The sequence below is a fragment of the Ruditapes philippinarum genome, unplaced genomic scaffold, assembly GCF_026571515.1.
Source record: "Ruditapes philippinarum isolate M1 unplaced genomic scaffold, ASM2657151v2 ctg3345_1_1_1_1, whole genome shotgun sequence".
In the NCBI taxonomy this organism is placed as follows: domain Eukaryota; kingdom Metazoa; phylum Mollusca; class Bivalvia; order Venerida; family Veneridae; genus Ruditapes; species Ruditapes philippinarum.
The window spans coordinates 152,554-179,146 of NW_026855583.1; the positions used below are offsets into that span (position 1 = coordinate 152,554).

The 26,593-nt window shown below is 29.7% G+C and overlaps 1 protein-coding gene across 5 annotated transcripts in view; it reads right to left on the reverse strand.

Annotated features, from left to right (window-relative positions):
* The window catches only part of LOC132743783 (glycine receptor subunit alpha-2-like), a 78,685-nt gene extending 52,426 nt beyond the window's left edge, over positions 1-26,259 (reverse strand). The window contains exon 1 of one of the 5 annotated variants that reach the window (XM_060732352.1): positions 26,168-26,259. The gene's annotated coding sequence lies outside the window, so the exon portion shown is untranslated. Of the gene's footprint in view, positions 1-11,685; positions 11,783-17,936; positions 17,958-22,209; positions 22,316-24,192; positions 24,313-26,167 lie in introns of those variants that run through there. The other 4 variants (XM_060732349.1, XM_060732350.1, XM_060732354.1 and 1 more) reach the window with 4 other exon arrangements.
* Positions 26,260-26,593: the final 334 nt, after the last annotated feature.

Below are 26,593 nucleotides of genomic sequence, written 5' to 3' on the forward strand. Positions count from 1 at the left end.
GTCTGTACTAAGGAGATTCTAATGCTTCGAGAAAATAACATCGATATCGCACTTATTACGTCTTTGTTAGAGTATACACCAGTATCATGAGACCGTTAGTGTATTAACTGACTATTGTCTAAAAACAGTTACAGCGATGAGAGAAACGTGACATCACGTGCACGCTGAGAGAGAAATGCGCACGTAGAGTATCTAAAGCTATCTAAAATTACGAAGACAAATCAATAACAGAAGCAAGGTGTCATTCTTTCGATGGCAAATTGACTGACGACGCATTCTCACGACAGAAACCGGTGCGCACAGTTCATGTGAAAGAGTGGGACAATATTTTCCAGGCAGGCAACCACCGTTTTATAGGGTAATAATCAAATGGAAATATGTACAAAAAGGGTGGAAAACAGAAATAACAATTAAATTGTCCACGGAGACGCGCCAACCCTTTTGAGGATAAATGACAAGGTGCAAATGTAGATAAAACGTATCATATAGAAGTCACAAAGTCAATTTACTCAACTAATATAACGATATTAGCATTCTGCTGAAGACGAAAGTAATCTAATATATACGAATTTTTAAGTAACACATAGCAAGGCTGTGAGTCCTACCTCTTAGGATATGCTAAGAGTTACCTATGAATGTATTAAAGATGTTCATTAAAACAAGCATCGATATTCAGTAAAATAATTGACAAATATAGTCATCTTACTGATGCAAATGTTAAACATTCTATTACAAAACGGTTTGAAATGTTTATTACAAATTTGAAATTTTCAGCACAACAGACCCGTTTTGTAATAAAGTTGGCAAATTGTACTAAACTATCAATAGAAGTCAAAAGTAAATTTTACCCACCTAATACTAAGTTTCATCTTCAGAAAAATCATATAATTTTAAGTAAAACATACATGTGACTAACTGTAATTGCAAAAGTTACTTTTATTAATATTTCAATTAAATAATGACAAATAAATCATTTCTGATGCAAATTGTAAGATTTATTACAAAACGGGTTGAAAAGTTTATTACAATTTGAAATTTTCCGCACAACTCGTTTTGAAATAAAGTTGCAAATTATAAAAAAACTATCAATAGAAGTCAAAAGTCAATTTTACCATTTAATTTAAGTTCATCTTCAGAAATATCATTCAATTTCAAGTAACACATACTTGTGACCTACTTTATTGCAAAAGTTACTATCATTAATATTTCATGAGAAAAGCATCATTTCATTATATAATGACAAACATATAATTCTCAGGTAAAATGTAACATTTATTACAAAAACTGGTTAAAAAAGTGTATTACATTTTTGAAATTTTCAGCACAACACCGTTTTTCTAAAATTGTTGCAAATTGTAATAGAAATTATTAATAGGAGTCAAAAAATCAATTTAACCCACTAATATAAGTTCATCTTCAGAACGTTATTTAAATTTAGAAAACTCATACATTTGACCTTCTTTATTGGAAAATACTATTATTGATATTTCATCAAATTAAGCATCATTCATTTATTATATAATGACCAACATATCATTTCTGATTACATACAAAACGTGCTGAAAGTTGAAAAATAATTTGGAATTTTCCACACAACCCGTTCTGATATAAAGTTGCAAATTGTCATTTTTCGTTCCGCTGATAAAGTTTATCCTGGATGAATATCGCTTAATTTTAGGTTACTTATACATTTGCCCTACTTTATTTGAAACATTTCTTTTCTTGATATTTCATTAAAAGCCACTCACCAATATTTTGTTCCTGCAATTTTAATATTAGTGTACATAATAATCACAATTAATAGAAGAAGTTAAAGTCATTTTTCAATGATATAAGTTCATCCATCTTAGGTAAATATTTAATTTAAGGTTACTTATACATTTGACCTACTTTATTGGAAAAGTCAATTGTATTAATATTTGTTAATGATAAACTATATTTTATTGCTCAAAGGGAATATATTAACTTGAAGGCAAATTGTTAAATGTGCAGCAAACATTTTATTACCGTTGAAATTTTACGTATTTTAAATGAAATCTTTCTTTTTTGTCGATAACGCGTCCAATTTAGAGTAAATATTATTTAATATTAGTTTTAGAATAGTTACAAACAGTTCTGTAATACAGTTGAAAATTGTAATATTGTTTTTACCAAGGTGCTGACAACATTAAGTTGTTTTTATAACACCACAATCAACACTTTAAATGTTACTTGCTACAATGACTTCGTTCTTGTTGAAAGCACAGCACTATTGATATTTTCTACTATACAATTCAACATTAAATTGCAGGTGTATGGAGACAAATTTTTTTTAAAACGGCTTACAATAATTATCACATTCTTTTCAACAGAATATATATTTTTAAAATAATTTTTATTGGTTTGACTGACCGTTAGCCACTTAGTGATTACACTAAGCGATCCACCCCCTGGCTACGCTGAGGCCATCAGGCTGCAGGGGTGTGGGTCATGTGGCGGAAAAACATTTAAAAATTATGCGATATTCATCCAGGATAAACTTTATCAGCGGAACGAAAAATGACAATTTGCAACTTTAGATCAGAACGGGTTGTGTGGAATATTCCAAATTATTTTCAACTTTCAGCACGTTTTGTATGTAATCAGAAATGATATGTTTGTCATTATATAATGAATGAATGATGCTTAATTTGATGAAATATCAATAATAGTATTTTTCCAATAAAAAAAGTCAAATGTATGAGTTTTCTAAATTTAAATAACGTTTCTGAAGATGAACTTATATTAGTGGGTATAATTGATTTTTGACTCCTATTAATAATTTATTACAATTTGCAACTTTATTACAAAACGGGTTGTGCGGAAAATATTTTAAATTGTAATAAACATTTCAACCCGTTTTGTAATAAATGTAACAATTTGCATTTGAAATGATATATTTGTCATTATTTACTGAAATAATTTTTTTTCATGAAATATTAATAATAATAACTTTAACAATAAAGTAGGTCACATGTATGTGTTACTTAAAATTATATGATATTTCTAAAGATGAACTTATATTAGTGGGTAAAATTGACTTTTGACTTCTATTGATAGTTTATTACAATTTGCAATTTTATTACAAAACGGGTTGTGCTGAAAATTTCAAATTGTAATAAACTTTTCAACCCGTTTTGTAATTATGTTACAATTTGCATCAGAAATGATATATTTGTCATTATTTACTGAAATAATGCTTATTTAATGAAATATTGATAATAGTAACTTAAGCAATAAAGTAGGTCACATGTATGTGTTACTTAAAATTATATGATATTTCTGAAGATGAACTTATATTAGTGGGTAAAATTAACTTTTGACTTCTATTGATAGTTTATTACAATTTGCAACTTTATTACAAAACGGGTTGTGTGGAAAATTTCAAATTATAAAAAACTTTTCAACCCGTTTTGTAATAAATGTTACAATTTGCATCAGAAATGATATATTTGTCATTATTTACTGAAATAATGCTTATTTTAATGAAATATTAATAATAGTAACTTTAGCAATAAAGTAGGTCACATGTATGTGTTACTTAAAATTATATGATATTTTTTGAAGATGAACTTATATTAGTGGGTAAAATTGACTTTTGACTTCTATTGATAGTTTATTACAATTTGCAACTTTATTACAAAACGGGTTGTGCGGAAAATTTCAAATTGTAATAACTTTTTCAACCCGTTTTGTAATAATTATTACAATTTGCAACTTTATTACAAAACGGGTTGTAACAAAGCAGTGGTTATTTATTATCGTTATTATATTTAGAAAACAAGCAATTTGTTATCACGGGAGGACTGTTATACAATAAATAATTATTTAATACCACACCTGACAACAAGCCCGAAAAATAATTTATTATATAAAGATGTTTTGGCAAGTGTTAGATACATGATCGAATATGAGATATCTTCACTGTTCTAGAATATAATATTATTATTGATCATATTAATTAATTTATATAATAACTAACTTTTAATTTAAAATTTTATTGTTCTAAACTTTAGAAATGAAAAGAAAAATTGTGCTCTCTCTCTTACATTTCTTTTTCTAAATCATATAATTCTTTTTAATTCGCACACAATTTTATCCTATGTCGTCATCATGATTTACAGCACTTTTCATTTTATGTCCAATCATCAAAGTAAAACCATATATTTAATTATGTGTCAGGTTATTACATGTATCGTTATTATTTACTTTATTTAATGTAATATCTGCAATCTCAGGAACAGTATTTACATTACATAACTGGCAATCAATAGAATTAATTAGCAACCATTTTAGAGGACAACATTTATAGAATAAATTAAGTGACTTTGTATGTTAAAGACTTTTCGGGGAATAATCCATCTTCATGTTGATAAAGCGATTACTGTCATCGTCATTTTTGTTATAAATGAAGCATATTACAAAAAAGTAAAGCACGTTTGTGAAATCATATTATCCCGTTTCTTAAATATGCTGAACTGTCATTTCTTCTTCGAGTGTACACAATTTGATACAGCTCGACAAAAGTTACTTCGCAATATAAATAATGTTGACATTGATTTCAATGTTCTTCTTGTCGGCAACCCAGACATTTCTGACCAAACTAATGCCATATTTTTTTCACACTTACATCCAAGAAACAAAAAGATTCATTTAACATCCAAACACTTATTCATTATATTGCTATACTTGAGACACCTCATTATTAACTTTTACTCTTTTTCAAGACCTTTTCATCTTTCTGTGTTATTTTCAAATACTTTTCTATTTTGTAGGTTTATATTAATATAAATGTTTATTCGAACCACTAATATATTCAGTCAAAATTATTTTGTTTCTTATTTTAAAATGTTTTACATTCTTACATGTCTTATAAATAAGAAACAAAATAATTTTGTAAATATAATAATTATATGTACACAAGAAATGACTCACTCAGTATTGATTGCAGGCTGAGATGTCAGTTATGCCACTTGATTACAACGTTTACAGTCACCTTCTAAATTCTGTATTATCATTACAATCCTAACTACAATAAAACAAATTTAAAGAAAAGAATATTCAGTTGCTAAAATCATTCCATGATTCACTGATTATTTGATCTGCATAAGACATGGTAAAGAATTTGGGAAAATGCCAAATTTTTATAAGCTCATAATTATAGAATAATTACTCTAAATCATACTTAAATAGAGAATTAAAACAGAATTAAGATGAAAAACTCTTATTTCCATTAATATGCCGTCATGCTTTCAAATTAAATCTGTATAATGAGTACTAAATAAAACAAATTTGAAAAGAAAAGAAAGTTGAGCGTAGATTGCAACTAATGAACGCGCTATTTAATGGAGAAAATTCACGTGAATACAATCTAACTTGCAGTCGTTTGATCTCTACAAATGTTAGTCGTTTTTTACTTGCTATGGAGAGATGTATATGCAAAATATATGTGTTACTCTAAAATGCCATAATATTATATCGTTGATTTTATGATTCATAAAACAAAGGTAAAAGTTAATTGGTCTTCAATGGGTACAATTTCTATAAGAAATATTCAAATATTGATAAAACAATAGAAATGTATCATTTTGATAGTCTTAAAACATATTGCTTGAAATAAATCTTGATAAAAATCGACATGATTAAGTATGAACACGTGATAAAAATGATATTTTGTTCTTGAATATTTTATAACCAGCTGTAGAAATATATTTAATAATTATAAAAAAGCTATCTCACATCTGCCATCAACATCCAAAATATATATTCATTATGGTTTGTTGTTATGTCTGATACTAAATCGCGTAATTATGTTTTGTATTACAGCCCTTTCGTTATAGACCACCTTACTTTGATGAAAATGAAAAGTACATAAATTGTATTATCCCATAAATGTTAGCTGGTTTTTAAAGTAAACATTTGGTACAAATGATGTTGAATCATATATGAATGAGTTGATACTGATGCAATGTCAATTAAATTTAGAACACGGGGAAAGCTCAATTAATGAAAAGTTCCCTCATGGAATAAATTAGCCATACTCTCACAGATGCTGATAAATGAATCTTCAGAGACACTGGATCAAGTGACTTATACAATTTCATAGTCAGTTTGAAGATTTGCATCAACATTTGGATAACTATTGACTAATTATCGATTGTAAAATTACCATACAGTTAGTGTCAACATAGTTCTAGATTAGAGCACCACTAATCACGAAGTCAGTAAAGTTAAAATACAGTTAATCGTACATATATCTAAATTATATATGTTTCTTTAAAAATAGCTGCATAGCTACCTACTTTAAGTTCTCTATAAAGTGTACATGTGTAAATTTTGCAAATATTTTATAATTATTTCTCAGTTTTCTACAGTGTCATTAAGCTTATCTACAAATCATATTTGAAAGCTTAAATATCGGTACATGTATTACATCATTTATAGTCCGTGATGTGAGAGTCATCACAAGCAATATTAATTTCTTGTATACATTCAGAAATACTTGTATAAGTATGGTGAATAATTATATTTCTAGAACGTAATTTGTATCTGCAGTATAATGGTTTATAGTACATGAAAATAACACAAATCATCTATTTCAAAGAGGTAGCATAATGATTCGGATCACACATTATTTAAAGAGACATAATGCCCCCCCCCCCCCCAGGGAACCAGTGAATGTCAAAATAAGGTTTAAATTTTCCATAATTCCTTTCAATTTCATAACTTTTATCACATAATGATAGATATCTCAAGTCGCCTAAGGACAATTCTGTAAATATGTACCGGAATTAACCTGTAACTTTTAATTTATAAAAAGATTTAGGCAGTCTTTTTATTTATAGGCAGATGTATATTCCATAAATCATCGATTGGTCAATCACCATTATATCAGTCAATCGTTCGAAAATATAAAGTAAAATTAGCTCAACATGAATGTTAAGAAAGATATTTTAAGATATACTGTACAACATGATGTAATAAATAACATTACTTACTTATTAAATCATCAAAATCATCTACCGGGAATTAATCATATTCCAAACGACACGAACTTGTAAAGAAATACAAACATTATTTATGCTACACTTAACAGTTCATAGCATAATTCTTATTTCCGCAACACTGAAAAATAGTCCGATATTTCTGCAGCCGATAGAATTAAAGCATCGCGTCTCTGTTAATCAATCATACTTAATGCATGGCCTATGTTGCTTGTGTTAGAAGAAATAATATTGTTCTTAAATCTATCGAAAGTATTGAATTGATGTTTCATGATGTTATAAATGTACATTGTAAAGTACAGTACTGAATTCTATAACGTAAGGCGCTACCCGAGTCGAAAAAAAGGTTTTGCAGATGTACATGTATAAATAATTCTAACAGAATCAGTTTTAAAATAAGGCAAATAAATTTCCCAAATTTAGATTGGCATAAACGTTTTGTAAAATGCGTTTACAAAATCTGTTTTTTTTATATTTAAATAAATCAACGTTCAATTCAATACTGGCTTTTGTAAGCAATGTAAATTATGTTACATATGCATAGTCATTACTTGTTGTCGATATAAAAATCAACAAAAAATACGGCTAACAATAAATGGAAACTGACAAGTATCATATAATTTGTAAGGCCATGACCTGACATACCTTTTTATCAAAAGAATCTTCTGACAACAGACACGATGTTATGATGAATGAATTTGCCCTCAAGTTGAACCTTGTTAGAGCTTTGCATATTTTATATAACAGCATCAAATAAAAATTGTTATTGCGCTTGTAAATTTATACCATCACTTACATAAACCTATATCATAGAGAAAATATTATCTACATCAATAAAAACATTTCTGAGCATATAATGTTTGTTATAAGAGAAGCTATGGCACATAAACTATTGCAATTCTACAAGTATTGTTTAGAGATTTAATATTTTCTTTTTATAATAACAAGAAACGTAGGGAGAAAGACTGTTATAAAATTGTATTAATTTATTGTTCTGTATACGAAAACTACAAGTGAAGGTTTTTTAATATCTTTTTAGGAAATATCATCAATGACTCAAAGACAACGAGTATGATGATTACCACAAATAATTCTTAGTAATCTGATCTGATTTGCAGACTTTTAAATGGATATGAGAAAATAATTTCCAAAGCACAGATGTTTTTTTTTAAATTTACATACATAAATCATAATTTGTTTGCTTGAAAGCTATCTTGTTTCGAAAGCAAGAGCTTTAAATTACATCTAAACTTAAATTACTTTAAATTGTACCAATCAACTATTTTAACAGTTATATATAAGATCATAAAATTTAATCTTAATAAATATATGAGTTAGATTTAATGACAATTTTCAATATTAAGTCATGTTATTAGATCTAGTCAATTAAGCAAACAAACGAGTACATTAGTATGAAAACAAGTCTACAACGGACAAATAAGCACACGCATGTAAGAAATTAAAACAATTTTATTAGTTTTCATATTATTATATATAATTCTTATAGTCATCCGCACTTTATCTTTTAACAAGTTTTCTTTAATCATCGTATAGATAATAAAATATTCTTTATTCCTCTTCAATTTTAATTAAATTTCTTCATGTTATATAGAATTCATTTAAACTTAACATGATTTACATAGAGTATTATTTCTCTCTTTGCATACATACAGATAATTCTTAAATATCTATTTATAAATGAAATTAAATGTTTGCTTATTTTGAATGAAAGTTATTAATTCCAACATACATACGAATTTTGTTGAAAGGGAAGCTACAGCATAACACTCAACATCATATAACAGAAAAAAATGAGGAAAACAATATCAATACGAGTATATTATCAATATAAAAATGTTACATAGAACGGAGAAAGTAATCGCATACAACATTTATTTTTAAAATCTATTAAATATCACAGTAAAGACTGACTGTTATAATGGTTTAAGATAAATCAGATATGAAAAAAATCACATTTTTAGACACAAAAAAAAAAATATATATTGTGATATTTTTCTCATGATACATAGCCTAAAACAAAAATTTACATAAAAGTATCGATTATCTACAGCCAGAGCGCAGAAAGATTTTTGTTTGATGTTTTTTGTTTGATGTAATCAATATCTCATTAATGTCTTGTGCATTTTTATGAGGACGCAGAGCAAATCTTTGTGTGTTGCCTTATCCAATCAAAAACGTCATAGCTATACATATGCGATTTAAACAGAATGAATAATGGATCAATCAAAATAAATGTTTCAGTTTATTTTCTAGATTAAACAAAAATATTTTGTTTGCATGAAAATAAACATATGAATACGAGGGATGTTTGAAATGTATTGCTTATTTCTATCTGGAGACTTCAAATATCAAGTTAGCTCAAAAGTGTGAATTTCACGCCCATTGAAGTACTCCCCGTGGCTAGAAATGCAAAGTTTCAGTCGATGTATCCACTTCTTGAAGGCGTCACGGTACGCTAATTTGGGCAAAGTAATAAGGTACTGATGAATGGCAGATCCAAGTTCCTGTCGAGACTTGTATTTTCGCCCAGCAAGGAAGGATTTCAATTTCGGAAACAAAATAAATCACATTGGGCAAGATCTGGAGAATACGGGGGTGAGGCAAAACAGTTACTTTTTCCTTTTTCAAAAACACCGAAACTATTGCGGAGGTTTGAGCGGGGACATTGTCATGTAGAAGACGGATATGCTTTAAACCAGTGACAGGGCGTCGTGTCTTATAATACTTTTTCAGTTTCTTAAGTACTACGTCTTTGTAGTACTTCCCAGTGATACTTTTGCCCTTTTTCACCGGCACTTTTATTGCGACTCCTTCACCAGAGACGAAAATTGCATACAAAACCTTCTTTACACTCAAATACCGTTTGGCAATTAAGTGGCCCATATTTTGTTGCTAACTTTTCTGACGGGCTCAAAATAATGGACCGAAGTTTCATCACCTGTGACGACATTGTCAAACTGGTTTTTTTTTTGTCATATTTTGGAAACATTTGAAGCAGCTTTTTGGCCACCTTAACCCGTTGCCTCGTTTGCTCATCGGTCAACAGATATAGCAGAAAAGTGAACCGTTGATAGTGATATGCCTACCTTTCGTGCAATATCACGAACTGTAAATCTGGCATCTCCTTCAAAGATATCCTTTATTTTGGAAACAATTTCGTTACGAGATTCTGATTTTGGCCTACCTGATTTTGGTGCATTTTTGATGCACTCTACACCAGACTCAAATTTCTTTTTCCATCGCCTTATCGTGTCATAAGACACACAATAAGACACACAAGAAGGCCCATAAGCAGTAGAGAGTTCAGTCATGCTACAAAGAGCAACCCAGTTTTGAGCGAGCTTTGATGTAAGCCCGTATTTCATCTTTTTGTCGACGCTTCTACCAACCATTTTTACTATAGTGGTCAATGACTGCGTGTATTTAAATGGCAAATTGTATGTCTTACACTTAGTCATAACATATTCATTTATACACCGTTGTGCAGGTATTGAATTACCCTTTACAGATATGTATTGGTTTTTATCGTGTCCCACGTGGATCACGAGATGGAGGACACTAAGCAATACTTTTCGAATAGCCCTCGTATGTGTGGCCCAGGTGTATAGTGTAAGATTATTCCTGTTGTCTATGATATCAGATAACTATAGGATTATATTTCATGAAAACATTATCTATTTGTCAAGTACTAATTTAGATATTATATTCTATCATATCATAATTTTTGATTGAGCATTTTGTACGGACGAGTGACCACATCTATCACGTAATTAACATTATGAGTGGGCTGGGCATCTGTGAATCAATCAGTTTTTCATCAAGTATGTTGACCGTTTATTAAATTGCTTTCAGCAAAACATCATTATAAAAGAATAATAATCAGGTCAAGTCATAAAATCCACGTGGATGTCTCTTTTCTAGAACATTTAATTATTCTACAAATATATTGTATCAAATTCATGTGTTGCTTAGCAATAACGCAATTCACTAAATCAGCGATGAAAAGAAGTAATAACTACTTTCACCTTCATTGAAGAGTTTAAGATACAATCTTGTAATAAGATCTTGTACTGACTTTATTTCTTTGTCTCTTTTTTCAAACAAAAATATGAAATAAAAGAACGAAATCTTTATATCTTGTTTATTATTTCTTTGTACTTAAGATACATTATATGCATGAGATAGAAATGAATTAACGAATTCGAATTTAAGAAGGTTGAGGTCTACGTCTAAATGATAAATAACCATAATGCTGTAGGATAGAACATTCAATACCTGATATGAAATTTTAAAGTGAGGAACATAATCCACATCTTATACACCATCTGTCAGATTTTAAACACAAATAAAATAACTAATAAAAAGTCAGTGCTCAAACGCTGAATCTAGCGCTGTAACTACAACAAATTTATTGGCTTTGATACCGTGTACACAATAATAAAAGGTGTAAAAAACACGCAAAATTTACCAGAAATTTAATCTAACGTGAATTTACATAAATGGCAGTAAACTGTTGCGACGCTTTCTCTATTACTATAGTATATTATGCTGCAAATCATTGGACTAAAGTGATAGTTTAAAACTATCTCCCATCATAATGTTTTACCAGAAATAAAGACATTATTCTTTAAAATCTACTTACTTTTATACATGTATTCTAAAATCCTTTTCACATTAGTATAAGTAAGTGAACATTTGTCTCCTAGAAACATTAAAACTATACCAGCGGGGAGTATAATAGTTTGCGACTAATATCTTGCAATTTCTTCCTTACAGCTTTCGGTATTGATCTGGGTGAACATATTGTATTTTCCCTCTGCGGAAAGGGTCAATTTAACTTGCGACTTGCGAAAGTTCTTGGAATATTATTTTACGCAGACGATTACATACTAAGACAGATAGGTCGTCTAGAATTTTCAGAAAACTATAGTCTGGTATAAAAGCATACAAAAGCATACAACGAATTAGATTTCTCACAAAGAATGAAAACTGCATTTAACGGATTTATTCAATCTATTCATAATCGTTTAATAACAGATTATCACCGATAGAGCCTGTATGGGACGAGATTTAGGCTGAAGTCTATGCACGTGTACCAACTCCACGATGTAGCATAACTTCAACAAGCCTTAGTGCCAGAATGGAACACATGCAATATTCCACAACAGTCAATTGCTGCACAAATTCTGTCAAAGAGACACAGCTTGCATTCAGGCAAATGGGTCATACACGAGATACTGAATGCCTCATTAATTAGCTTTACTAGTCGTCCAGATACGTCCTCGTCGTGCAAGGAGGACGGACGTGATCTTAAACAATCCCAGTGAGATCATAATTGAGATTGGGACTATAGTCATAAAACAGGTCGGTTGTAATTTTTGTGAACGCGGGTTACCATACGTTTTCGACTATATCTCAACAATACAGGCAGTGACAGTAACAAATTTTCTAAAAAAAATCGAATGTGCTCTTCCCTTTAAAAAAACAAAAACCCAGTTAATGAATGCGTTTTCAAAGTTCGTCAGTGTATATATTAATCTAAAATTTTGATAATTGAATCAAATATAATCTTTTATTTCTTTACACTTCAACAGTAAAAATTTCTAATATATATGTTTAGTAAGATACAATTTGAAATATGATCATTGCTTAATCATAGTTGTAAACATTGAACAGTCAAGTGAGAAAGCCAGTGTGTATGTTTTCTATGCTGGAAGGTGACGAATAATTGCTAATTAGATCATACAAGCTGGTTCATTTTAAAGTATGACTCATTTTATCGATCGTTTGGCCAGAATTAAAAAGATCTGAATCAGGTCAAACGCCTTGAAAAAAGCTGCTCTTTTTCAACTATAAATTTTGAATCAATATCAAAACCAATACTGCCCTTTTCAAAGATACAAATTACGTAACTTATGCACAATCATTACTTATTATCGATATTAAGAATGATAAAAAATCATTACTCATAAACGAACACTGCTTACAGTTAAATAAATTGTATGGCTGACCGGTCATACCTATTATCAGCAGATTCGTCTGACAACAGCTATGCATGAATGAAAATGCCCTCACGAATCTTACACCGGCTGACGGTACAGACCGGAATATCTAACTCGAGGGTAACTGTTAACGGTGGTATATCTTCCAAAGCAATGATGCATTTTTTACCAGATTTACATTGATAATAACTAGTTTACTAAAACCCAAATTTTGAAAAGTTAGTATAAGTATTTTAACAGTTATTTTATATGTACACTTGACTGGCTGAATAAAAATATACATGACAAATTTTATCTTTATATCACTTATATATAAATCATGAATACATATATGCGGTATATATTTTCCAACTTCTTATCTGTAACTTCGAAAACTAGTTTATAACGCAAGCATACTTTAGTAGAATAAAAGCAAACTACATGTATAAAGAACCAAGAAGTATATGTGCAACACTAAAACAAACTCCGATATTTCTGCGGCGGATAGTATTAAAGCATCGTATCTCTGTAAATCAATCATTATTAATGCATGGACCATGCTGCTTGTTCTTCAAGAAATTATATTATTTCTAAATCTATCGAATATGTTGCAGTGGTATAAATTTCAATATATTTATACAAATATATAATGGGTGCAATGTGAATTTTGTTTTTCCATATTTTATAATTGACTGACAAGAAAAGAAAGATCTTGAGCATTGTTAATAAGTTATGGCACTAGGGTAAATGTATGATAAGTAAATGAGACATTAGGGATATCAAGCAGCTTAGTATCATAATTAGAAATTTACAAGACTATCCTTCAGACAGTAAGACAAAGTTATGTACAGGAGGTTTATTTCAGAAGAAAATGAAGGTAAAACAGGTTCAATTTTTTTCTTTACACAGAAAACATTTATGCTACTGTAATAATAATTAAAAGTCTTATTTTCAAATGTACTGGATAATAGTTCTAAAATGCCAAATTTTTTAAATTTGTACAAAATAATAGTTTGGTAGTAATATCATAATATGATCCATCCCTTTAGACTAACTGAGAACAGAGGAAAGTTGATGAAACAATTTGGAAATGGTATAACATCAGTTAACCATTGAACGAGTGTTACCTAGAATAAGTACTAGTTAATCTGCGATTCTAGTGAGCTATTTGTTAGGATATCATGATTTATTTTGATATTTCATTTCAATACCAATTACTCTATGGATATTCATCAATTCATCAACTAGTATATAATAGCACTGTCAGTTTGTTGTCAATGATCTAATCCTGAATCAGATTTCCGCTGTTCAATATACTTTGTTTATTACATTTCCTACAAATGACCAGCTATCAATTATTTCTGCAATGAAATATGCTGTTTTTTCTTCTTTTTTTAAATATTGCTTAAGCCTTAGCTAGGGGGCGTGAACGGTAACTTGCACTTTCCAGTACCGGCCGTGAACAGCCTCAATCAAACCAATCAATTATTCCGAGTTGGGCTTTTTTAGGGATTCTGTTTTTCTCTATATTACACAACTGACTTTGTTTAGTGTTTTAGGCATTCAGCAATTTTTATGTATTTTTTTGTGATAAATGTTTCCGAGGGATCACACTTTTTCATCTATTTTTTTTGTTAAATGGTTAATGTTCAATGTCGATGTTCATAGATTTCTACAATAACTAATTTAACATCTATTCTCCTTTTAGTTGTGTAATCCCTATAGACATTTAGTAGTTCTCTTTAAATATCGTATTGATAATGAAATAGTGTTTATTTTCTGACAACGTCACTTCACCATTTAAACTAGAATTTGTTTAAACTTTGCATATTTAACATAGTGTCTTATTCCACTCTTTGCGTGGATATACATCATTGAGCTCATTTTTATAATATTATATTTAGTTATAAATGAAGTTTAATGCTTGCTTACTTTAAATCGTTTCAGCTGAAAAAAAGATAAACAAATCCAACACACATACGCTTTTTTTCTTGAAAAGAAGTAACACGATAAAGTATATACCGAGAAAAACTTAGAAAAAAATGTTATTAATACAATTGTGTAATCAATAAAAATATGTGAACAACATATAATAATTTAAGTAAGATATAAGATATTAAATAGAACAAAGAAAGTAATCTTTCAGATGCAACATCTATTTTTCACATTAAATGTGAAATGAATTATTTGATAAATCACTTTAAAAATTATCATTCCAGTATCACAGTAAATTTTTTATAAGATAGAAATACATTTTTAACAAAAGATAATACTTTGTGGTATTCACTATTCATCATACAATGTTTTAAACATCACACATATTTGCATACAATTATTGATTATCTACAAACAGATCAAAGATCTCAAATGCAGAAAGTGGTCTGTTTTAATGTAATCAATATTCCATTTGTGTCTTGTGCTTTTATCTTTATCACGACGCAGAAGCAATCTGCTTATTTATGCATTGTCCAATCAAAAACGTCATGCGTCATGCATGTATAGTTTTTAAGCAATGGAACGTGCCAAATATATGTTAAAGGTACATTTGTCTAAATTGTATAAGCATTTTAAGCATTTTAAAGAAGTTATAAAGTAGATATAACGATATTAGAAACTCTTCCCAAGAGTGATTATGATGCTTAGTATTATGTTATTTATGTTGTAACAGTTAACTGTAGGGCGATTCACCAAAATATCGTCTATAATGTCCAACAGTAATTCAGATATTTATATTCTATAAGCTCATTATTTCAAATAAAGCAATTAATACGGGATAGTGACCACATCAATCATACATTTAACATTATAACTGTGCTGAGCATTTGTACAAACCAGTATTTCATCAAGTATGTTGTCCCGTTTATAAACTGCTTTCAGCATAACATAATTTTATTAAAATAATCAGGTCAAGAAGTGTTACCTACCTAAATGCCTCATTTCTAGAACATTTTATTTTCCGATTCAAATTCATGTGTTGCTTAGCAATAACGCATTTCACTAAATCAGCGATTGAAAAACATAATAACTACTTTCACCTTCGTAGAAGACTTAAATATGTTTGCAAATATCATAGAGAACAATATTGTAACAAGATCTTGTTCTGGCTTTATTTCTTTGTCTCTTTTTCAAACATAAATATGAAATAAAAGAACGAAACCTATATATCTTGTTTATTATTTGTTGCAAATCGAATTTAAGAAGGTTGAAGTCAACTTACAAATGAAAAATAACCATAAATTGTAGTATTGAATATTAAATACCTGTAATGAAATTTTAAATTCAAGAACATACACCACACACCACAGCTTATAGACCATCTGTCAGATTCTTCACACAAATAAACAAGAGGGCCATGATGGCCATGAGGTCGCTCACCTGTATAAAGGCACCCGGAGCGGGGCCAGTTTAAACCCCAGGGCTTTTATTTGAACAAACTTGGAAGACAACCAATAGAAGATGTTTCACGATGTTAAGTTTTTACTACACACTTATAATAAAAAACAACGATCTACCGCTTTTATTTCAACAAACTTGGTAGACATCCATAAGAAGATGTTTCATGCTAAACATCTAAGCTCTAGCTCATTGGGTTTTTTTAAAGAAGATTTTTTAAGTTTTTACTATACACATATAGTTAAAACTATTGACACCCCTGGGGCGGGGCAAATTTTGACCCAAGGGCTTTTATTTGAACAAACTTGGTAGACACTCACTAGAAGATGTTTCATGCCTAATATCTAAACTCTAGCTATTTGGGTTTTTTCAAAGAAGATATTTTAAGTTTTTGCTATACACATATAGGGAAAATCAATGACCCCCGGGGCGGGGCCAATTTGACCCCAGGGCTTTTATTTGAACAAACTTGGTATACACCCATTAGAACATGTTTCATGCTAAAGATCTTAGCTCAACTCTTTGAGTTCTTAAAAAGAAGACATTTTAAGTTATTACTATATGCATATAGGGAAAATCAATGACCCCCTGGGGCGGGGACAATTTTGACCCCAGGGCTTTTATTTGAACAAACTTGGTAGACACTCATTAGAAGATGTTTCATGCTAAAGATCTTAGCTCTAGCTCTTTGGGTTCTTTAAAAGAAGATATTTTAAATTTTTACGATATGCATATAGGGAAAATCAAAGACCCCCTGGGGCGGGCCAATTTTGACCCCAGGGCTTTTATTTGAACAAACTTGGTAGACACTCATTAGAAGATGTTTCATGCCAAATATCTAAGCTCTAGCTCTTAGGGTTTTTTAAAAGAAGATATTTAAAGTTTTTTCTTTCGGTTGCCATGGCAACCAGAGTTCTGCATGGAATTAAATTCGTTGAACATTTTTTAAAGGTGACCACCAAAGAACCATTTTGGAAGTTTGGACAAAATTGGCTTAGTGGTTTATGAGGAGATGTCATTTAAAGTAAAAGTTTACGGACGGACGGACGACGGACGGATGACGGACGGACGCCGGACAAAAAGCGATCACAAAAGCTCACCCTGTCACTTTGTGACAGGTGAGCTAAAAAACTAATAAAAGAGTCAGTACTCAAACGCTAAACTGCAACAGCTTTATTGGTTTTGATACCGTGTACACAATAAAAAGGTGTAAAAAAAACACGCAAAAAATACCAGAAATTTAATCTAACGGGAATTTACAGGTAGCAAGTAAAACTTGAAAACAACTAAGAATCTTCAGAAATTCTAAAATAAAAATAAGAAGTGTCTCATTAAATAGCAGTAAAACTATTACGACGCTTTCTTTATTACCACAGTATATTAATTGCTGCAAATCATTGAACATCGGCTCGTCTTAAAGTATATTACAACATTTACTTTTAAGTGAAAATAGTTCCAAACTATCTTCCATTATAAAGTTTTACCCGAAATAAAGAAATTCATTTTGAAATCTACTTACTTTTATACATGCATTCCAAAATTCTTTTCACAGTAGTATAAGTAAGTGAACATTTATAAGAACTATAACAGCGGAGAGTATAATAGTATGTGACTATTATCTTACAATTTCTTCCTCGCAGCTTTCGGTATTGATCTGAGTGAACATATTGTATTTTCCCTCTGCGGAAAGGGTCAATTAAACTCGCGAAAGTTCTCGGAAATATCTTTTACTCAGACGATTACATACTTAGTCGAATAGGTCGTCTTGGATTTACAGAAAACAATAGTCTGGTATAAAAGCATACAAACAGGCTTGGAATTCTCAAAAAGAATCAAAACATTTTAAAAGAATATTTTCAATATTTGCATAAATTAAGAGTTAATTAACAGAAACATTTTGTGAAATTTTGGAGTTTTCGAGCAAATTGCTTTTGAATTATAAATGGTGTTTGTGAATAAATTTTGATTATTCATTTAAAAATCTACTAAAAATCTACTTAAATTTGCATGGTCATAGTAGAAAATATTGGTTTGAAATTCAGTTATCTAAGTAACGGACACTTTTGAATAGTATGACCTGACAGACTCAATCGTAAAAAAATGTATTGTGAACTATACCTTTGTTATCAATACAAAACTTAGATATACTTCAAAAGACAATATACTTATAGTTGAAAATCGCAGACTCAGTTTAACTGAGACAGTTAATAAGATAAAGGAAAATGCAAAACCCATCAGGCTCAAACAATGGAAGTATTATATTAACAAGAAGGAATACGAAGGAAATCATAAAAAACATGAGACGAAGCATCTTTTTTACATATGTTTTAAAGCATTTGACACCAGTCATTGAAATATAACAATCCTAGAAAAGGAGTTTTTTATCATTATAATTAAGACATGTTGGAAACAGCAACATATTAATATATTTTAGTTTGTTTCTAACTTTAAGTGGCTGGACAGAAAGGGTACTTTTTAATTTTATATTATAAAATATACATTTAACATGAAAAAAAAAAGTTTACCTGAAAGATCTTACATCATTCAATTGTGGTACAATAATGAATTGCAAATCATGAACCGTAAGTTATTATTACACTAAACTGTTTTAATATCAACAGTACTAGTAAATATAAATTAGTAATACATTGAAATTTATATAACCAAATCGTACCTAAATCAAAACAAACATTACATGAAGATCATTTAAACTTAATTAGTTTTCTAACAATGATTATGTAAGACAATATGAATGATTGAAAACCTAATGATTTCCCTCTGGTATGATTATCCGTGCGTTTTTCAATCAAATAGTAATCAAATATTTTTAATTACGAATGAACAGTGTGCCATAACTTGTGAGTTGTCCGATGAAAAGAGGAAATGTGCCTTGTCTTGCAAATATATTCTGATGATGGAATATTATCTAATGAGAAAAATGGTGTCACTTACCTTAACATAGATGGTGATGAACAACAAAAGTCAATAACAAGAAACCATGTGATTCTTAAATCATTTTCAAACAAAAACATTATACATTTTCACCGCAAATGCAAGAAACATTAAAGGAAAGCAAATTGATTATACTAAATTACCGACAGATTATTCTGATGATTTCCAAAGTAACATATAATATTTTAACTAATAAATGCTTAGAGTCCTTATTAAGTCTATCAAGCATATCCAGATTAGATATTCACAAGACTGTAATATACCCTAGGAAGAACATGTGTCCTACATACAATAAAACATTATTACTTTATGAGTATTATAAAAAAAATTCTTTTAAATTGTACCCGTAAATTCGTAATTGCAAAATATGATGAAAAACATCCCAAATGTAAGTATTGATACAATTTTTATCATGATTTAATACATAACATCTATACGTTTCATGCAGACAATAGCAGTGGAAAGAGAAATTTTAATGAAGCTGTTAAAATATATAATCAAAACACGATTTAAAGAGTTTTACTTCAAATGCAAATGACAAACTAAGCATCGGAATATTAAGCATGAACTTTGTAAACTACAACAGAAATAAAAATAGGCTGTGGCAAAGCAAACAGAATCCTAATTTGTCAGCCATACAGACAGCATAGAAGCAAATTAACGTGACTTTTGGACAAATTGCACGATGGAAAACTCTAGAATTAAGCACAATTTCTATTTTCTTCGGCAGTTACCAAGTGTATGAGAAGTCTCTCAAACTGATTTAATCGATGACAATTTTCTATACAATTGATTGGAAAAAATTATGGAAATCAGACTCTAAGATACTAAGTGCAAGTCAGTTACTACAACAGAAGAAGGTGCTAACAACTTGTCCGTTTGTTGTAAATAATCTTTATGATCAGATGTATTTTTTGTTTATTGCAAACGCAACACCGAAAATTCCTGCAATGGCTTGTAACATTTTTTTCTAATCTTTTTCACAACTGAACTCGTTATCAACTGCTTTAGCTGTTCAGTAACTTACTTGAATGGTTAACAGTCAGCAATGATAATTATAGATTCCAACAATTAATCAGTTAGCTCAGTCTGCTTTTAGCTTATGTAACTAGCATTCTAAGATATATTTCAAATTGAAGATCGTTTTTTTTTTCATTTGTAAATTATCAATTTATGAGAGTCACTATATCGATCTAGAATTTTGGCAATTCAATAGAAACAAATTATGTGTTTAAACTTCAAAATCAAAACTTTGTTAAGTTCTTTTTTATGTTAACTAAAATCTAAAAATGAGCCTTGCTTAATCATAGATGTAAACATGGCAAGGTGAGACAGAGTGTATGTATGTCAACTAAGCTGGAAGGAGACAGATGCTTTCTAATTAGTTAATACAAGCTGAAACAAATAACTTATGGTTCATTTTATCGAATGTCAAAAAAGGTCAAATTAGTTTGCAAACCCTTCCCTCTTTTTTCAATTAAGAATGTGGATCAACATCACAAGTATTACTGCCTATTTAAACGAGGCATATTATATAAAATATACACAGTCGATGATAAACACTCCTTATAACTAATATCGAGTTCATTGTTGAATAGCAACGACCTGAAATACCTATTATCAAAGGGCAACATATATTCCTAGATGATTATGCCCTCACGTTGAACTTTTTTTAAGAACAACACATACAGAATCAATAAAAGCATTGGATTATTAAATTATTCAGAGATTGTACTTGTACTTTAAATATTAACTGATTGTCTAAAACTATCGAATGTCTTATTTCTTATAAACGTCAGTAGTAAGTTTATTTCTACATTTTCGATTAAAATCTTTAATCATGGTTTACTTAGTGTTGTACTCCCTACTACACATACAAAAAGACATCCTTGTGATAGGAATTATGGCACACATATAAACACAGATACTGTGCGGATATGCAAAAGTTCATGTTTTAATTGACTTTTTTAACAGTATCAGGGTTGTTTTATTTTGAATATTTTTATCTGGCGAGGGAACATTAACCTAACACACATGCGCACTTCCTTGTAAATGTAAGACAAAACACTCAAAATCATTTACCGAGAAATAAACATGAGGAAAATGTTATCAAAACAAGTACATGTATGTAAACAGCAAAAAACATAGAAAATAGAAATATTAATTACACCAGTATCATCTAACTTTGAATACTAAAACATAGAAACAAAGAAAGTAAGTGATAAGATACAACATTGATTATTTTCAAAATAAAAATAAAAAAACTTTTAAATAATTTTAAAACAGATGTTTTCAACACAGGAAAATGTGTATTAATTGTTTTAGATTAATTAAATAAATACCTTTTATATAATTTAAAATTGATAAAATGTGGTATAAACATTTTTTTATACATAGGCTGAATTATTACACAAATTAGCATGCAAATATTGATTATGTTCTGTAACAGACAAAATGTAAGATCAAAAATGCAGAAAGAAAAGTAGTTTGTCAGATGCAATCAATATCTAATTAATGTCTTGTGCATTTTTCTACATAACGACGCAGAGGAAATGTACTTATTTATGCATTATCCAATCAAAAACGTCATTCGTTTTAGTTACAAGAGTATACGTAATTGACCGGCCAAAATAAGGAATTTTCGATATATTATATGTTTTAAGATACATTATGCTAAAATTTAAAATCAGTATCAAAATGGCTGCAAGTTAGGGATTTCAAGTTATTTTTGTGTCTCCGACTTGTTGAACAGTATATTACAACATTTAGTTTCAAAGAAAGTTTTAAATGTACTACAAATATGATATTTTAATAAATATAAAATATTAATATCAACTTACTTTAATTATTATATTGACAAACATTCCAAAATCATTTTCATATGTATATAATTAAGTATCTAAGTGAACATGTGTCTCACAGCATCATTAAACTATATCAACGAACAGTATAACGGTATATGACTATTATATCACAATTTCTTCCTCACAGCTTTCAGTATTGATCAGCGTGAACATATTGTATTTTCCCTCTGCGGGAAGGGCCAATTGAACTTGCGACTTGCGAAAGTTCTCGGAAATTTCTATTACGCAGACGATTACCTACTAAGACGAAAAGGTCGTCTAGGATTTCAAAAAACTAAAGTCTGGTATATACACATAATGTAAAATGCATAAAAAATTATTTAACCCTATCGTTATTTAAAAATATCATAGCATATCATCTAAGTTGAAAAACATGCGCTTCATCGAAATCGTTTTCGAGATATTCCCCCTTGAATTTGGACGTTTTATGTAAAAATAATCTGAAAATTAAAAGTATCATTTGAATGTATTTTATTCAGTAAGTTGCAATCCATAATGATTGACTTAATCGTATACGAATATCTAATATCATAATGTAAAATTACCACTGTTAATGCTTAGTTATCAATAAAAATTTGAAAGCAAAGAAAACAGTACCAAACCATTGAAAATTGCTCACGGATAAGGAAAATACGTTATTTATTACGCTCCGTAGCACCGGCTCAAGTGGTATTCAATCCTCAAAAGTAAGTATTGAAATCAATGCTAATGTAAGACTACAAAGGAAACATGACAAGACATAGCATCTTTTCCAATTGTCACACAAGATTTAACGCCAGTTGTTTCAATAAAAATATCTAAAATGGAATTGTAAATGGAAGACTCGATAAAATTAAGAGGAATTAGAAAGAAACATCTGAAAATGGAAGACACGTTAAAAGAAAAAGGAATTGGATAAGGTAACATCCTCGGAGCCTTTAAGGCTATTGCTTACTCTGAGCAGTTTAACAGGAAGAGGTGTGTTGTTTGTCTTTTTTCCAACTTGACTTTAATTAGAATACTTTTAATTTTACAAAATGTTTCATCTGAAATAGTTAATGTATTTGGACTGTGATATGATTGAAGTGCAAACTACAAGTAAGGTGTTATTACACTATATTGTTTTAATATCAATTAATTAAATACTGAAATGACATTACTATTATACTTGGATCAAAACAAACACATTACATGAAGCGCATTATAAATAAATTAGTTGGTTAATATCGAGTTTCATGTTTGAAAAAAATGAGCGTGTAAGGTTTTATGAATGATTGAAAAGCATAATTATTTCCCTGTGGTATAATTAAACGTGAGGTTTTGTTTTTCAATCAAATGTTGAAAAAGAATGAGTGATTGTGGGTGAGTATGATGCCATGAATTGTGAATTGTCCGATGAAAGTAGAAAATGCGCCTGTCTCGTGCATATAAATCCTTATAATGGAATAACATCTTATGAGATATTTGTGTAGGTTATGGTGATATAGAGTTTCTTATATTTTGCGCCGTTTTTCGTATAGCAATAATTATGATGTAATACAAATATGTATGTTTTCTCTGGAATATTTAGCTAATATATATATGTGTTTGGTTTGGCGGCGTTCCAACGCAGTTTATGTCATATGGCGTCGAACATGGTAGATGATTTTTCTAACCTCGGGTGTTACAAGCTTAAAGCAACATCAGGAGTCAAAACCACATCACTTGCTGGAGCTAAGAGTTACATAGACTCCAGTCTTTCGAACCCATTTAGTCGCCTCTTATAATCACGTAGGGTTCAAAAGTGGCTACAATAAACCTCAACAAGTAAAGGCAATCCCTTTGCAACAAGGGGCATTTGCTAATATTCATGATGTACTAAATGCGCATTTGATATGAAAGCAAAACAATTCAATGTATATAGGTGAAAATCCTTATTCCTTATATCAATACATACATGGCATGAATTGACGTTGTTAAATCAATATAAAGTGTACAAACCTTAGACATACTTAATCCATTATTTCTTAATTAATCCATTATGGCTTAATTCTTTCAACGCTTTTCCTAAATAAACACCTCCATTTGTATATAACAGTATTTTCCATACCTGAACATAAATTGAACTAAACCTGGTGTTATATTTAATCAATATTAAGTTAAGCGAGCATTTAAGTACGAACAGATGTTGCATCTTTTAAGTTGCCTTTTTTTACTTTACCTTTTCAACTCATTATCAAAGTTAACAAAATCATTACAATAAGTAATAGAAAGAGCACCGAAACACGAGGTTATCTGATTTGTACGAGGGGGCGTAGCCCCCCGAGTATTAATCAGATTACCGAGTGTTTTGGTGTTCTTTCTCTTTTGTATCATAGTCAAACATAAAAACACGTTCCCTGTTGTTACAATATGAAACCCCGGCAAAAATGAACCAATGAACGAGCATCTAAATATGACATTTCTGTCGATTTCACTTTCACTGCCGTCACAATATGTAAACCCCAGCAAAAATGAGCCAATCAATGGGCATGCTCTGGAGTGCGGGTAACTAATACCCGCACTCCAGTTAACGCACTGTGCATGTATATGTAAACGATTTAACCCTGACACATTTTCAACAGAAAGGTCTCCAAACTATGATACAAGGGTATGTTTATTGAACCTTTACGTAAACCATTTCTATAGCGCTAAAGGAGTGATTGATGTTTCACCCTTTTTTGTGTAAGAGACACTTTATAACTAAGTTTTCTTCATGCGTAGATCTATAATAACAAGTAGCATTACAATATTCATTATGATAGATTTTTAGATAATTGTTAATGTTTCGTTCACAATTATAAAACATGATAAAACTTGTATTAATATCCAAGTGAAAAAATAACATGAATATAAATGACTTATTAAACTACATGAATATTTATGATGTATTTAACTATATTTAATATGCAAAAAGGGCTTAAACAATTAGGATATATCCCAGTGTTTATGAAGATTAGAGGATCAGGATACTAGGTCAATATAGCCAGTAGATGTTCACATTGTAACAATATAATTGTTGGATCAAAATTAAATAGCGAATGCAGAGGTTGTTCTCCTGATTCAAATAATGATATGAACTGCAGAAACCGTAAAGCAATATTCTTAATAACATGTAGAGGCTGTAATAAGCACAAAACGTAGGTCAGGTAAATTTAAATGTAGCATGCAGAATTGATAAAAGTGATCTTTATACAACGAATTGTAACGTAAATACTGGTGCACGATTTGCAATCAACTTTGAATCACCAAACAAATTTTGTATCAGACTTTCTATGTTTACCTATGTATGTTATAATAAAACATCATTGACCATTTATGTAACCCATAAATTAAATATCATTATTCCAAATGGCGCTGTTAATAATGTACTACTTGATGTATAAATGGATTTGCTGCCTGGTGATTATCAACTTCATATTGGCACTATCTAACAGGCATTTTAGATCCATTTTTTCCTATACCAGATCTAACATTAATATATTTTTTTTTAATTTTGACATATTTTTGCTCAGAATATTTTTCACAGTAGCAAATGATATTGTGTCATAAACTTGCCAACTGCTGTCAACAACAGGTTGATCACAACAAGCAGCTGCCATTATATATTTGATTCATGAACTAAACTTTCTTCAAATCATTTGCCATGGCATTTAACTAAGACATGACATTTCCTGATTAAGCCAATTAAATCATATACATATATATACTGGTTACCAGAATTATTTAATACATGTTATATATACATGTGTATAAATTAAACCTTTTTTATTGCGACTGCGTTCTAAGCACAAAACAAAGTGTTAGAATATTTGCTGTTTCTTAACTGCATTTTATTAATCAAACAATAGAAATACAACAATGAATATCAAGAGAAATTAACTTACAATGATTAATTAAAGGTAGTCATAAAATTAAATTTAAAAAAATTACTTACAATAAGTTACAAGTATCACAACACCGTTTATATCCTTTGATGCATGTCACTTACATTAATTGTAGCTTGAGAAATACAACATTCAGAATCCGAAGTAGTAATTCATTCACCACTCACTTAACTAATATTACACTACCAACGGAAACTTGCCAGCATTCCAATCTTATCTGATCAGATATTATTGCCTTTTTATTATAAGGCTATTGCCTTTGACATTTACAATTAGAGAAAGCGTTCCACCAAAAAAACGAGTATAATTTTATACATACAGACTAAATTATCAAGACAATTTGTACTTTTTAATTTAAAAATAGCCTTAACTTATAGGAATAGCTCAATTAAAGCTAATTTCATTGGAATATCAATGTTGATAACGCATCTAAATAAATATTGCTAATTTAATACTCAAAGACTAATACAAAAATT